This window comes from Lissotriton helveticus, chromosome 2_2 (assembly GCF_964261635.1).
Source record: "Lissotriton helveticus chromosome 2_2, aLisHel1.1, whole genome shotgun sequence".
Lineage (NCBI taxonomy): Eukaryota > Metazoa > Chordata > Amphibia > Caudata > Salamandridae > Lissotriton > Lissotriton helveticus.
The window spans coordinates 213,960,852-213,974,929 of record NC_136060.1 but is presented as its reverse complement, the minus strand read 5'-3'; positions in this window follow the sequence as shown (position 1 = coordinate 213,974,929).

Below are 14,078 nucleotides of genomic sequence, written 5' to 3'. Positions count from 1 at the left end.
TTTGCAGCAATTAACAAATCATCAATATACTGTACCAACGTAGACCTACCTGGTAAGTCTAAATCTTCTAATGATCTTTTTAACAGTTCGTTAAAGATTGAAGGACTTTCTGTATAGCCCTGAGGGATTCTTGTCCATCCAAGGGTCTTACCTTGGAATCTGAAAGCAAAGATTTCATAACTGTCTGGGTGTAGAGGAACAGTAAAGAATGCATTGCAAAGGTCAATGACTGTGTACCATTCAGCATCATATGGAATCTGAAATAGAATCACTGCTGGATTTGGAACCACAGGACAACATGGAATAACAATTTGATTAACCTTTCTCAAATCTTGTACGATCCTAAATGTTCCGTTAGCCTTTTTAACTCCCATAATTGGTGAATTACAAGAGCTACTCTTCATCTCTTTTAATACACCTTGCTTGATTAATTTTTCAATTACAGGTGTAATACCTTCAATTGTCTCTGTTTTCATTTTATACTGTGGAGTGTTTGGAAATTCTATTCCCTGCTTCAATGCAATTTTAACAGGATCTACGTTTTTCATCAGACCCATCTCATTCCCAGTAAAATCCCATATTTCAGATTTCACTGTTTCTTTTAGCTCTTCAGGTAAATCTTTTTCTTCAAATGCAGGAAACAATTTTGTTTCTTCTGCTTCCATCATCATCATTGTCATTCTGTACAAACCATCTTCCTCCATTGTTTGTAATTCAACTCCTTCAGGAGAACAATATATTCTGCAATTCATTTTACATAGGATGTCTCTACCTAATAGATTTACTGGACTACTATTACAAACCACAAATCTGTGTTTGTCTCTGTAATTTCCAATTTCAACTGGTACTGGATCAGTTAAATCTGTTTTAATTTGCTGATTACTTACTCCGACAACTTGGATGGTATCCCCAGAGAGAGGTAGGTTTTCAATTTCCACTGATCTAACAGTAGAACGAGTAGCACCAGTGTCCACTAGAAAAGTAATGTCTACATCATTAACTTTCCCGTTTACATAAGGACCAGACTGGTCAACCTCAAGAGTGGCTCCAACAACACACTCTTCCTCCTCTCTCGGGCACCGTCAGCAATAATCATCCGAATCACTGTCTTGGCTTTCTGTCAATAAAAACTGTTGTGAAGCATTTTGCATTTGAACCCTTTGCTGCTTTTGCTGTTTTTGTGGTTTTATTACCTGTTCACATCCCTGAAATCCCACGTTTGGATTATATTTTTGAACTCCCCCACAATTCGGAAAAGGTGGTTGTGGCAACTGGTCCTGACGATTATTCACCTGTTGTTGTTGCTGTTGTTGTAATTGTCGCTGAATATTAAATTCATTTAACCCCTGTTGCATCTGTAGCTGTTGCTGCACGTTAACACCATTCTGCATCTGTGGATTCAATAAGGGATTCTTTAAGTTTCTAGGAGGATGAGGACACTCGTCCCTCCAATGTCCAATTTCGCCACAATTAAAACAAGGTAATCTTTGTTTCAGCTCTTCTATCTTTGGGCTAAATTTCTTTTGGAAATTATTACCTTTAAACTTTCCTTGTATCTGGTTCGTATTTCCAGTTTGAACAAAATTAGTGTTCTTATTTCCCATGCTGGCAATCTGTTGCTCAGCCACTTTTACCTGTGCCCACATGGCTTTCTCCTTCAGCTTTTTCTGTTTTACTTCTAATTCATCGCTACAATATTTTGCCTTTCTCAGAATATCATCAATAGATAGTGCTTGCCATCCGACAATGCTAGTTCTGATCATTTCTCCAATTTCAGGCTTTAGTCCATAAACAAATCTATAGATAAAATGACTCATGTCTTTCTCATCTAATTTTTCATAACCACTGTATTGTTTAAAGATTAACAGTAGTCTTTCATAAAAAGAATGAACTGATTCTTTTGTTTCCTGCTCTGTTCTTTCTATTTTAACCCAATCAACTTCTTTGGGTGGAATTTTGTTTTTCATCCAAACAATTACTTTCTCATAAAAATCCATTACAAGTGGATTTGGGGCACCTGTTTCTTTAATTCGCTCAGGTTCTGTTTTTGGCCAACTAATAGATATTTTACATTCTGTCCAAAGATCAGATGGAACAACAATGTCAAAAAATCCATCCAAATCAATCCACAGAACTTTTGACACTTTGATAAATCTATCGACTTGCCTGTACCACTCAACAGGTTTCTCTCTTAATTTAGGAAAATCATTTGTGAATAACAGAATGTCTTGTCTCGACCATGGGACATGAACATATCCTCCACCTGCAACTTCTCTCATTGGAAATTGTTTTGACATTCTTTCTAATCTTTCATCTTCCTTCCTTTTAGTCCATTTCACTCTCCATTTGTTCAGTTCTCCTAGCTTTTTGATATAGACAATTAAATCTTTAATGTGAACTATTCTTCCCATTGAGTTCAAACTCTCAATGTCGCTTTCTGAGAAATCTAATCTGTAATGTTTTGCAAAATTCTTTTGTTTACTCACATCGATTTCAAGTTCTGCAGCTAGATCCTCTAATTGATCATATTTATTTTTCGTTTTCCATTGAATACTTTTGCAAATGAATAATAGTTCATCATCCCGATAGTAATTTAAACTATCTGGGCCAATTGTTCCAATTATTAATTCTTCAATATTTGCTTTTAATTTGGCCACATCAAGCTTTAGTGTAGTTACCCTGACTTCAGGACTTCCTACATCTGACATAGCACCCATTGGTGTTTTTGGAGATAAATCCTCATTAAAGGTTAAATCAGGCATTCTCGATCTAGAAGTGTTTAATTCTGTCAAATCTGAATAAAATTTTTCAGCAGGCTTTTGAATTTCTGTATTTAAAGGAATAGTTAATCCAGTTTTGTTTGTATTTCTTTGATCAAATACAGGCTGAACAGGACCTATTGTTACTGGAACTGTGACAGCTTCCATGCTTTTTGTCATTCTTTTGATTAATTCTTCTTTAGACCTTAAATATTCATTATAATCGACCTCATCAACATTTCTTGTCTCTCTTGCATAATCTTTTGGAGGTTCCCTTGCTCTTGGAGTCATTGAAAAATGTCTACCTTCATTTCGAGCATTCTCAAATTCTGGTCTTCTAGGAGTTTCAGTGATTTCACAATTATTTGGATAAAGTTTAGGAGCTTCATTAATTGGAGGTGCACTCGGTGAAGTTTCAGTAGAAACCACCGGAGTAGACCATGATCTAGAAGGTCTCAAAGGCTGATTAGGCTGTTTATTTTTAGCAGTTGTATATATTTCTTCCATAATTGCATCCTCAGATTCACTTTCCATAGATTTTCCTGTAGGAGAACCCATTACCATTTCATGAATTAAATACAATCCTTCACTCATGTTTCCCTGTCTCCACATTCGTAATCTATCTTCATGAGTTTCTCTTTTCCATGATGGATTTTTAGAAGGTCTTTTAATTCCACTAGCTTCTCTTTGTAACTGATACATCTCATCTTCCCACTCAACTAAAGCTTCAAATTGAGTTGGTCTCGGTTTTGGAACAAGAGCATTCATTTTCTCTCGTAAGTTTCTTAAAACTCTTACATTAAATGAACCATCATCAGGCCAAGCCAAAACACCATCGTTTTTAGTATAACGTTTCCAACTGTCGAACCATAAGACAGTATGATATCCGTATTCACCTTCCATGTACGCTGCAGGTGTTTTATACTTATGAAGTAGTTTACCACCTCGCGTTTCGATTTTCTTGTCAGGTGAAAATAAATTCTTAAATTTCTGAAATAATGTTGTCTTTTTCTCAACATGTTTAAAATGATAACTCATTTTTAAAAGTAAAATTTAATTCACAAAATCGTTCGTAAAATATTTCCGGGATGTTCCGCAAAACAACCAATCCGTGCGCGAAACACACCAACAAGCCAATGGCAGTTGAGCTGCGTCACTTTTCAGCTCGACCAATAATTTTGGAGATTTTCCTAAGGACCAATCAGCTCACAGGCCGTCAGAGACTCAGGAGCCAATCAGAATACAGCTTGTGACGTAGGTCACCCAATCCCAGCGCGGCTCTGTGACGTACACAGCAGCTGCGGTTTCTCGTTTCTCACTCCTGGCGCTTACCCCTCCTTCACAAAATCTTTTCACAGCGCCATTTTAAGAACACTTTTCAGTGTAAATTAATTCTTAACAATGACTTATAAAGACAACATCTGTTCGTTTCACTAATTAGGATAGTTTACACACATTCAAGTATCCACACTTCGGAATAGACGGCGTTATTCACACTAAGGATAATATTCAATTGTCAGTAGAGTAACCTTACCCCACCCTTCAAGCAAGTATAATTATGAACTCGCTTTGCTCTGAACCCACCGCGAAGTGAAAGTTCTAAGAGTTCCACTTGAACATAAAATACAACTCAAACTCGCACTTTTACACGGAAAATTCCCTGAATTCAAACACACATGAAATCCGTACAGGACTCTCACCTGTTTATAGAAATCATGCACCGTTAGCAAAATAACGACGTTATCCGTACAGGGCTCTCACCTGTTTATAGATATGAAACATGTACCCGTACAGGACTCTAACCTGTTTATAGATAATCATGCACCGACGTTAAATTTTACCCTTCACTCAAGCTCGGATATAACTAATACTCTCATCACAGTGAGTTTTATGGAAGGCGCTTTGTCCCTATTCTCATGCTGCTTTGATTTCTTAGAAAATCCTCACTATACAAGAATCAGACCTAGCCCTAAAACTGTGCTGCTCGGCGACAACACTATGGTACACGGCGATACCTCTTGTGATACTCGGCGATATCACTACAAACGAACAGATGGCTTGCGTGACTAATTTCTCGCCACACAATCTATACCGGTATAGCTTACAGATAGGCACGAAAAACGAACTTAACAAGTGTTAAAACATCAATCCTATTTGCATACCATGACGCAATCCTTAGCAACCAACATGTTACCTTGGTTACTCCTTAGCAACCATCAATTTCTGCTACCAGATAATTGATCCAGCGGGCTATAGAAAATATATCATAAACTACGCTACCCAATTTCATAACCTATAAACAAAATTCTATACTAAACATGGACCCATTTATGAACCTGATATATTTTGGGCCTACTGAATCAGGTGGTCAGAATAAATCTATATACACATTATTTACAAACTATAAACATATTTATACATTTGCAGAAAGAATATTGTCATTAGAATAAAACCCAACCATTTAAACGACCACCATAGGCGACGTGATCTAGCTAAAGGTAACCTATACTTCTAAATAACCAAGACCAGCTTGTTTGTCAAAAGTAAGATTTTATTTTCTAGATTATGGTATATAAGTTGTAAGTTTTATAAATGAAATTTATTTGCAATAAAGCAAGCATGATAGTAAGAAATATGGAAAAATACAATTTAAGCAATTGAATCAATTTAAAGAAATTATATAAAGTTTAGCATTTCTAAAACCTATTTCCCTAACTGAGCTAAATAGACAGAAATTAAAGTAAAGTTCTTTGAGGATTCTTACGTGCTCCACGCAAAGTCCAGCAGCACATCACCCTCATCGGAAAGTCAGAAAGCAGCAGCCAGCCCAACCCTAAGGGCATGACTTTTTATACCTTTCTACGCTAACTAAACTAGCAAAGGAAAGTTTTCAGAAATACTCGACGTCCCATTGGCTGAGAGTGACAAGTGACATGTCACCCGATTCTTAAAAAGTTCCACAAAATCATGTCTTACAAAGACCATTGTCTCTTCCATGTGAAGCCAGAGGCTTCCTGCGATTGCAACTTTGTTTTAAGTCATCCTCGCAGCTTCCATAGTCTTACAGTGCAACTTCCGCGGATGCCAAGTTAAGGACTGACAAAAAGTTCACTTTCGACCTTGGCCATGTCCGACAGAATGATGTCAGCTCATCAGTTTTTGCTTTGTGAATACAGCTTCAATAAACGTTTTAATTCAGAATGGGCGTCTCGTGACTTTCTGCAGAATTATAGTTCAGCTTTTATTTTGCGGCTCAAATAGCTAGGCCTCAAAAGCAAGCAACTTATGATTTCTAGTATAAAACAAACACAAGAAAAGTATTAATGTAAGAAATAAAGTATATTCTGTATCCACCCCATGGTTTACTAAATAATTAGCCCACCCGATTAATCAAAATGTTACCTAGCCATTGCAAACAAATAAAGCAGCGTTTATATTTACCAGTCTCCGTTTTTCTATGAGACCCATATGCACCTAGAATAGTAGAAATGACATCACACAGACAAGGAAAAGCAAAACAAGCACATGCTTATTTTAAATATGCAGCAGTTAGTAATGACAAAAACGAAAACAATAAATTATTTTATTATTTTGCACGAACAAAAAGATGCAACATTTATGCACGTTTATGAGCACACATGTTAGTCCCCCCACGTGTAAAGTTTAATCTAGGTTGTATTAGCACGACATATCACAAATCATTAATAATTTTATTCATGTTATGGAAATGTGACTTTGCGAGTTTAAACAAAATTTTGTTTTCTATCTCGCTCCATCAGTTGTCTCGGGCAGAAATCTTACCTTATGAACAAACTGGCTTTAGGAAGAGGGATGGTACCCTTGATAATTTGACCGCACTTCAAGTTTTAACGGAGAAATATGTTAAGGTTCGTGGAGGGCGAGTTTATGGCGCCTTTATCGATTTCTCCACAGCTTTTGATAAAGTGGATAGATCAGTACTGTGGGGAAAGCTATTCGATTTGGGGATGCCATCCTCCCTCATTAGATTGGTTTGTGCTTTGCATACGGATACTTGGTGTAGAGTGTTATTGGGGGGGAAAGAGGTCTGTCTAAAATTATTGCTACATCCAATGAGTTAAAGCAAGGTTGCCTGTTAGCTCCTTTATTGTTCTCCCTGTATGTAGCCGATTTACCCCAGGCTCTCTCTGCAAGTACCGGTATTGCTCCGAATTTGGGGGGTTCCCCAATTATATGTCTTATGTATGCTGATGACATTTTGATTCTTAATTTAACGCCTGAAGGGTTGAATAATCGACTGCATGCTTACACAAATATGCAGGAAAGCATCATTTGACAATAAATATAGCAAAAAGCAAAGTGAATGTGTCTATCGGGCAGGAAAAATCCCAAATATGTGAACTTTCATTGGACCGTGGGGGGCCAAAAATTGGAAACAGTAAAATCTTATACTTTCCTTGGCAAAATTGTTATGAGCAACTTAAGTGAAAAAGCTCACATAGCTAATAACATCCGGAAAGCTATTGTCCAAGGAAAAAGCTTGGTGTCCCTTTATAAAGCCACAGGCAGAAGACACCTATCGATATAACTGGAGGTATTTAGAGCAAAAATTCCTGCTTCCTTACTTTATGGGATGGAATTAATTGATATAAAAAGTTGGAGTTTTTTAAACTCCTCTGAAGGTAAAATCCTACGTAGCCTCTTTACTATCAATACAGCCAGTTCAACAGCAGCTTTAAGACAGGAACTTGGTCTACGTAGCAGTTGGGTTCAAGGTTTAGCGGGGAGTGTTCGCTGGGCTTCTAGCCTGGCTAAGGGTGAACCCGGCACGTTAAGATATCTTATTAAAACTGAGCGGCTGGGGAACCTTAATGATTACTCCTTGATTCTAAAAAACTTTAGATATGCTGTGAACCATTTACATTTAGATGAAGAAGTTTTATTCTCTTTATCATCATATCAGTTGAAATCCATTCTGAAGTCAGCATCTTGGGAATTAGGGTTTAGATTAGACAGAGAGTTTCGTATTCAGAATAGAGGCACCACTCCAGTCATTGATTCCTGTGTGATTAGGAAAGCGCAACCTTATGTCCATTGGAATATTCCACATGGAGTTAGGCGTATGGTGCTTCTATTAAGGCAGGATTTACTCCCTCTGAAATCACTCTTATCAAGATGGTATGGTTCATCAGCTACATGTGATTTTTGCAATATGAATAATCAGGATTAGACTCTTGTCATCTTTGTCTGCCCAGCTCTAATGTCGCACAGGCGCAAGTGGTTAAGACCGATTTGCCTCCAATTGAATATTTTATCTGCTACTGCTTTCATTGCGGCCATGAATAATCCCCCCTATGAATTGTTTTGTTTTAAACTGTTTAATTTTTTTTAAATGTTTCTTGAATTTGTATTAGGCGAATGTTTTGATGTTTAGTTTTATCATGTATATTTTTATATTTTTTTCCCCGATGTATATATAATTTTCCTTAATGAAGATTTTTTTTTTTTTGGAATGTATTATTTTGTCTTCTATGTGGATCTCATGTGAGACCCGTAATCATATAATAAATAAACTTGAAACTTTAATAGGTGTCTCCATTGGCAGTGCCTTTCTACTGTGTGATATACCCTACAATTATAAGGAGTGAGTAAACCTCTTTCTTGTGTTTTGCATTGACCAAGCAAAATGTCCCAGTTACTTCCTCTCTTTGTACCTTCTCAGTGTTTGGAGCTCATGTATCTGTGCAGCTTGATCCCAAGTCCTGGGTATATTCGAATGGACTCTCACACTTGCTGGGGATGGAATTCACAGTGGAACATGAACCAGGGACTGCCCATGCCAATGCAGAAAGACTTCTAGGTGTTTCCACTTAGCTGATGGGATCTACCAGGGTGTAGGTTAGTTACCACTCACAATTTCTTTTTTTGGGGGGGGGGGGAGCTGTGTGAGAAAGTCATCTTTTTTGACCTAATCACTCATTTTTTTACTGACACTGGTGGTAACTGACTCCGACTGAGCCCTGGACTGTACTTACCAGACCCAGGGTCAGTGCTCTAATTATACGATATATGGTAATTATGTTAATTACAATTGGTACTGAGAGTCTAGCAGTAAGTCCCTAGTATATAAAAGGGCAAGTAGGTTTTGATGTGAAGTAGCCTGTATGCACTTAAGTATGCACTATTGTGATGCCTGCTGTAATTTGAAATGCATCCCTGACTTTCATTGTACCTCTACATTCAAATGATATGCAAATTCGACTTTGAAATTAAAGGTACTCTCTAAGTCTCAAATAACCAATTTTTACATATAAGTCATCCCAATGCTCTCCCTTAGGTGCCCGATGGGTAAGGTGCCTCGTAACTTTAAGAAGGGACATTATAAAAGATGTTTTATATGGCCTGGGGAGGGAATAACTGACATGTTCGCTTTTTCTCCATTGTAGCCAATGGCTCCATAAGCTAACTTGGGAATACTTTATTAAGGTATAACTATTGAAAAAAAAGGAACTAAAATGTATTTGAATGTATCAATGATAGTTAGAATAAGTCCTACAACTTGGTACTGTTAGATGTATTATAACTATCATGGAAAATAAGTTCTACATCTTTCTTTTCTGTAAGGCATAATCCAGCTTTCCAGCAAGCTTTCTCTGAATGGTCAACCTCTGCCAGGCTAAGCCAGGCTGTCTTAATGATGTGGGAAGTGGCCTGACAAGAGACAAATGATTTCCTGTGGGAGAAAAACTGCACGCTACAGAGCAAAAGGCAGGATGGGGTGGAGTAGCCAAGCTTGTCATCAAAGAGGTATTAACCTATCATTCCTTCATTGCTGGTCTGTTGGTTTGGGAGAGAGTAGAACTCCCTCCACTGACCCATCTTATACATTTCAGGAGAGGAGGTATGTCACTGGCTCATTCTCCTCCTTTATTCCCTCATCTGTGTCCATCATGTCTGCCATGTCTTGGTGGGGTTTCAACCTATTGACATGCAGGACCCTGTGGGGGTTCCTGGGATTATTCAGGTAAGTAACATCACCTTTCTTCTCTAGGAATTAGATAGGGCCCAGTCCACATGTGCTAGAGGGCCCTGAGAACTCCAGGCTCCAACATCCACACCAGTTGACCTGGACTGTACTCAGGTAGCCTTTTGGTAATACTAGTGAAATGTGAGCTCCTGGCTGCCTTCCAGTTTCCTGTTTGCATTGTACATGTACTGGTCCGTGCAAAATCTCAGGCCTAGTACAAAATCCAGCACATTGCCCTTGGCCTCCCTAAGAGGCTTTTCCCTAGAGTCGCCAGACACAAACGCCCTCTTACAGAGTTACACAGCAACAATTCAAAAGGGCTAAAGCCAACCCCCTTTTGTGGGACCTCCCTGTAGCCAAACAGGTGTTAGAGGAGAATTTCCCATCTCCTACTGAGTTTGTCAGACAGCCCAATGATCATGCCTTTCAGGGTCGTATTGAACCTTTCCACCAAACACATAGCTTGGGGATGATATGGGGTGGTAAACTTGCAGGTAACACCACATTCTTCCCACATCGCCTTCAGATAGCTAGAAATGTGTGCCTCTATCTGAAACCAGCTCTTTTAGGAAACCCACTCTGGTGAACATGCCATGTAGGGCCTGTTAGAAATGGGGGTCACTAGTTGGCAATGAGTTTTACCTTCGTCTAACTAGGGAACCTTCTTCCTAGACATGGTAAGGGGGATGCTTTTCTAAAATAACTCCTATTCACCACCTTGGTAGCATGGCACAAGCAGACAAGCTTATCTCAGAGGCAGTGTGTAAAGCATGTGTGCACAGTGAAAACACTACAAATGGACACCACACCAGTTTAGAAAATAAGCAATTCCTTATCTAAACCAAAGAAGCCCAAATATGACAAAAATCCAACATACAACACTGTAAAAATAGTTACTTTGCAAGATAACTTTTAAATTGCAGAAATAGCTGAAAAACAGAGTTCTTCCGAATCAGTAGCTCCATCCGGAGCTACCATGATGCTGAAAACAACAGAGTCTAACAGTTCCAGCCGTCTACATCAGTACAGGCCAGCTTCAGCGTTGACGGAACAGTACCTTTTCTTGTTGTGGCCGACACGTTGGTGCAAGTGAGTCAGGGCAACAATTGCGGTGGGGTTGCAAAAATAGAAGCGGTACAGGGTGCAGTGCCCTCATGATGCAGTGCAGGCAGCGGCTCGGTATCGATCTTCCAGATGGCGTCGGTGAGACCAACGTTTACGGTGCGAAGTAAGACAGTGCTCGAAGCAATGTACTGGCAGGTTGTGGTGCAGGCAACAGAGCTTGTCTATGTTTGGGTCGAGCAGCAACGGTGTTTGTGACGTTCAGGCAGAAAGAGATGATGCGGTGCGGAGTGAGGTGCCCAGAGGACGTTGCGCAAGCAGCACCTCTGTGATGATTGTCCAGACATCATCGGTGAGACCAAGAATGTGGTACGAAGTGCGGAGATGCCTTCTGCGGGGCCTTTCAGGACACAGACAACTGCAATGGACTTTGTGACAGAGTGGGTTGTTCTTTTCTTCTGCGGCAACTGAAACCAGTGGTTCCAGAGACAGTGCCCCGAAAGATGGTGAGGTCTTTGCTGTTCTTGAGACCCCTTGAACATGGGGAAAGCCCCACTTACAATCCCTTGGAGATACTTTCTTAAGCAGGAAACACAGACAGTTCCTCTCCTTGGCAGAAACAGCTACTGTAGGCTAACCCCAGACAGCACACAGCAAAGGGACAGTACTCCTCCTCCAGTTTCTTAAAGCTCTTCTCCTTGGTAGTGGTTCCTCTTGAAGTCCAAAAGTGATCTTAAAGTCTGGGGCCTGGGCCCCACCTTTTATAGTTCAAAATCTTCTGTTCTCTGGTGGCAGAGAAGCTCTTTGCCCAGCCAAAACCAGTTCTGTCCTCTCTGGTGCAGCTTCCTGGCAGGTAGTGGAGACAGTATTGTCCAAAGCAGGCCAGGCCCATTCAGGTGTAAAAGAAATCTCCCCCCTACTCTGAATGCAACCCAGGTCTATTCAGAGCAGCCATGATTACCCATGGAGAGGCAGGACATACCTGAACCCCCCCAAGTGGCTGTCTGAACAGAATGCACATCAGCAGCCCCTGTCACTCCAAAGCCAGACAGTCAATACACAAACCTAGCAGAGGCACACAGGATGACTAAGCAAGAAAATACTTACTTTCTTTCGATGGCCCCTTCCTTGAGTATTCTGGCCTCAGTGTAGAGAACTCCATCGTCCTAGTAATCTCTATGTAATCCACTGTCATCCACCTAACCGGCTATAGGGCGATCTGCCTCTGGCTCACAAGGGTGGGATACTCTGCCCTGACAAACTCCTCTCTGGAGGGTCCGCTGGCTCCTGTCAGTTCTGCCAAATCTGACAGATCTTGCAGTAATTGAATCCCTACCTCAGAGGTCAGATCCTAGGCCATATTCATTCTGCATGTCTACAGATCGTTGTACTGGCTCACAAGACCCATTGCCCTTTCCCTTTTCATTGGAAACTTGTCCAGAATTTCCCTTCTGGGTAGCCTGGGAGCACATACACAATGAGGGAGTTCCAGCATCTTTGCATGCTGCATTCACTCAACCCCTGACCAGTCAGTCATACACTTTAATATCATTTCCCAGTAGACACTCTACTGGGAGTGCAGAAGACGCAACTACCTTCCTAGGGCCTGTCATACTTCCCATTGTAAACTCACGATTGCCGTGGAATAGAATTTGGCTCTGCTGTCTGCATAGGTTACCTGGAGATACATACTAGTAAAGATCAGCTCTGGAAAAACCAGTTTATCTGTGATCATAGTCATACTGGTTCCTGTATCTCACAGAGCCTCAAACTTAATGTTAGGCCTCTGCCTGTACCTATCCATGCTAGGAGGCAAGGGGGCCTGGGTTGCAATTTCCACCCAACCCAGGAACAGTGACAATTCCTTGGGACTAACCACCAGTAAGGGGCTTCTTTGTGTAGACACCATCTCTTCTTTTATGTCCTGGCTGATGGCAGTCATAACATGTTTCTGCCTTCTAAAGGTAAAGGAACTTTCATGCATTTGCAGGGCCAAAGGACTTCCCCTGACACCCCTCCCCTTGAAAGTGGATTGGCTCGGGCTCTGTCCCCGTGCAGTTTTATATGGATCTTGTGAGGGCTCCTTTGCTTTTTCAGCATTTTTTCATTGGGCTTTCCACTAGGAGGGGACCTGTCATCCAATCTCCTGATCACCTTCCCGGAGTTGATTAGAAACCTGGGTTTTCACCCACTCATCAGCTGTCTAATCACCTGGTACTAGACAGTTTAGAGTCCACTAGGTATTGGTGTAACATCTCTTGGAAAAAATGAGTCAGGATGTGCTATTTAGGAATTAAATTGTGCAATCCCTCATAAATAGTCATCTCGGTACCTTAATTCCAGCCATCTACTACCTTCAATAAGATTTTTACAAAGTCCAACCATGACTGTGTGTGTACCTTCTGGGGGTCCCTGAACCTCTCCCGGTACAGCTCCATGGTCATACCAAATTTCCTGACCAACATCTCTCCATATGTGTGGTAGGATTCTCCCTCATCCTCTACTAGGGTCAGAAGCCTATCCCTCCCAGCTACTGGGATCAACTCACACAGGCATGAACCCCAGCATTTGGAGTGGACCCTCTGCTACCTAAGAGCCCTGTTAAATGGAGTCAGCCATTTGTTTGTGTCATCCCCCTCTTTATACTTGGGCATTCTCCACTTGGGAAGCCTGGAGCCAAACTCACCACCGAGACATCTCAGCATCTTCCTCATTGTCGTGGCCATCATTTCTTATTTATTTTGACCTACTCCCACTTCTCTCTAGCTAGGTCATACTTACTCTCATCCAGAGCTATGGGAGCTAACTGAGCCTCCAGCTGTCTCACTGCAAGGGACAGCCTGAGTTTTCTGTGGGGGAGCTGATCCAGCGGCCTATAGAAAATATATCATAAACAACGCTACCCAATTTCATAACCTATAAACAAAATTCTATACTAAATATGGACCCATTTATAAACCTGATATATTTTGGGCCTACTGAATCAGGTGGTCAGATTAAATCTATATACACATTATCTATACACTATATACATTTTATACATCTACGAAAGGAATATTGTCATTAGAATAAAACCTAACCATTTAAACGACCACCATTGGCGACGTAATCTAGCTAATAGTAACCTACACTTCTGAATAACCAAGACCAGCTTGTTTGTCAAAAGTAAGATTTTATTTACTAAATTATGGTATATAAGTTGATAGTTTTATAAATGAATTTTATTTGTAATAAAGCAAGCATGATTGTAA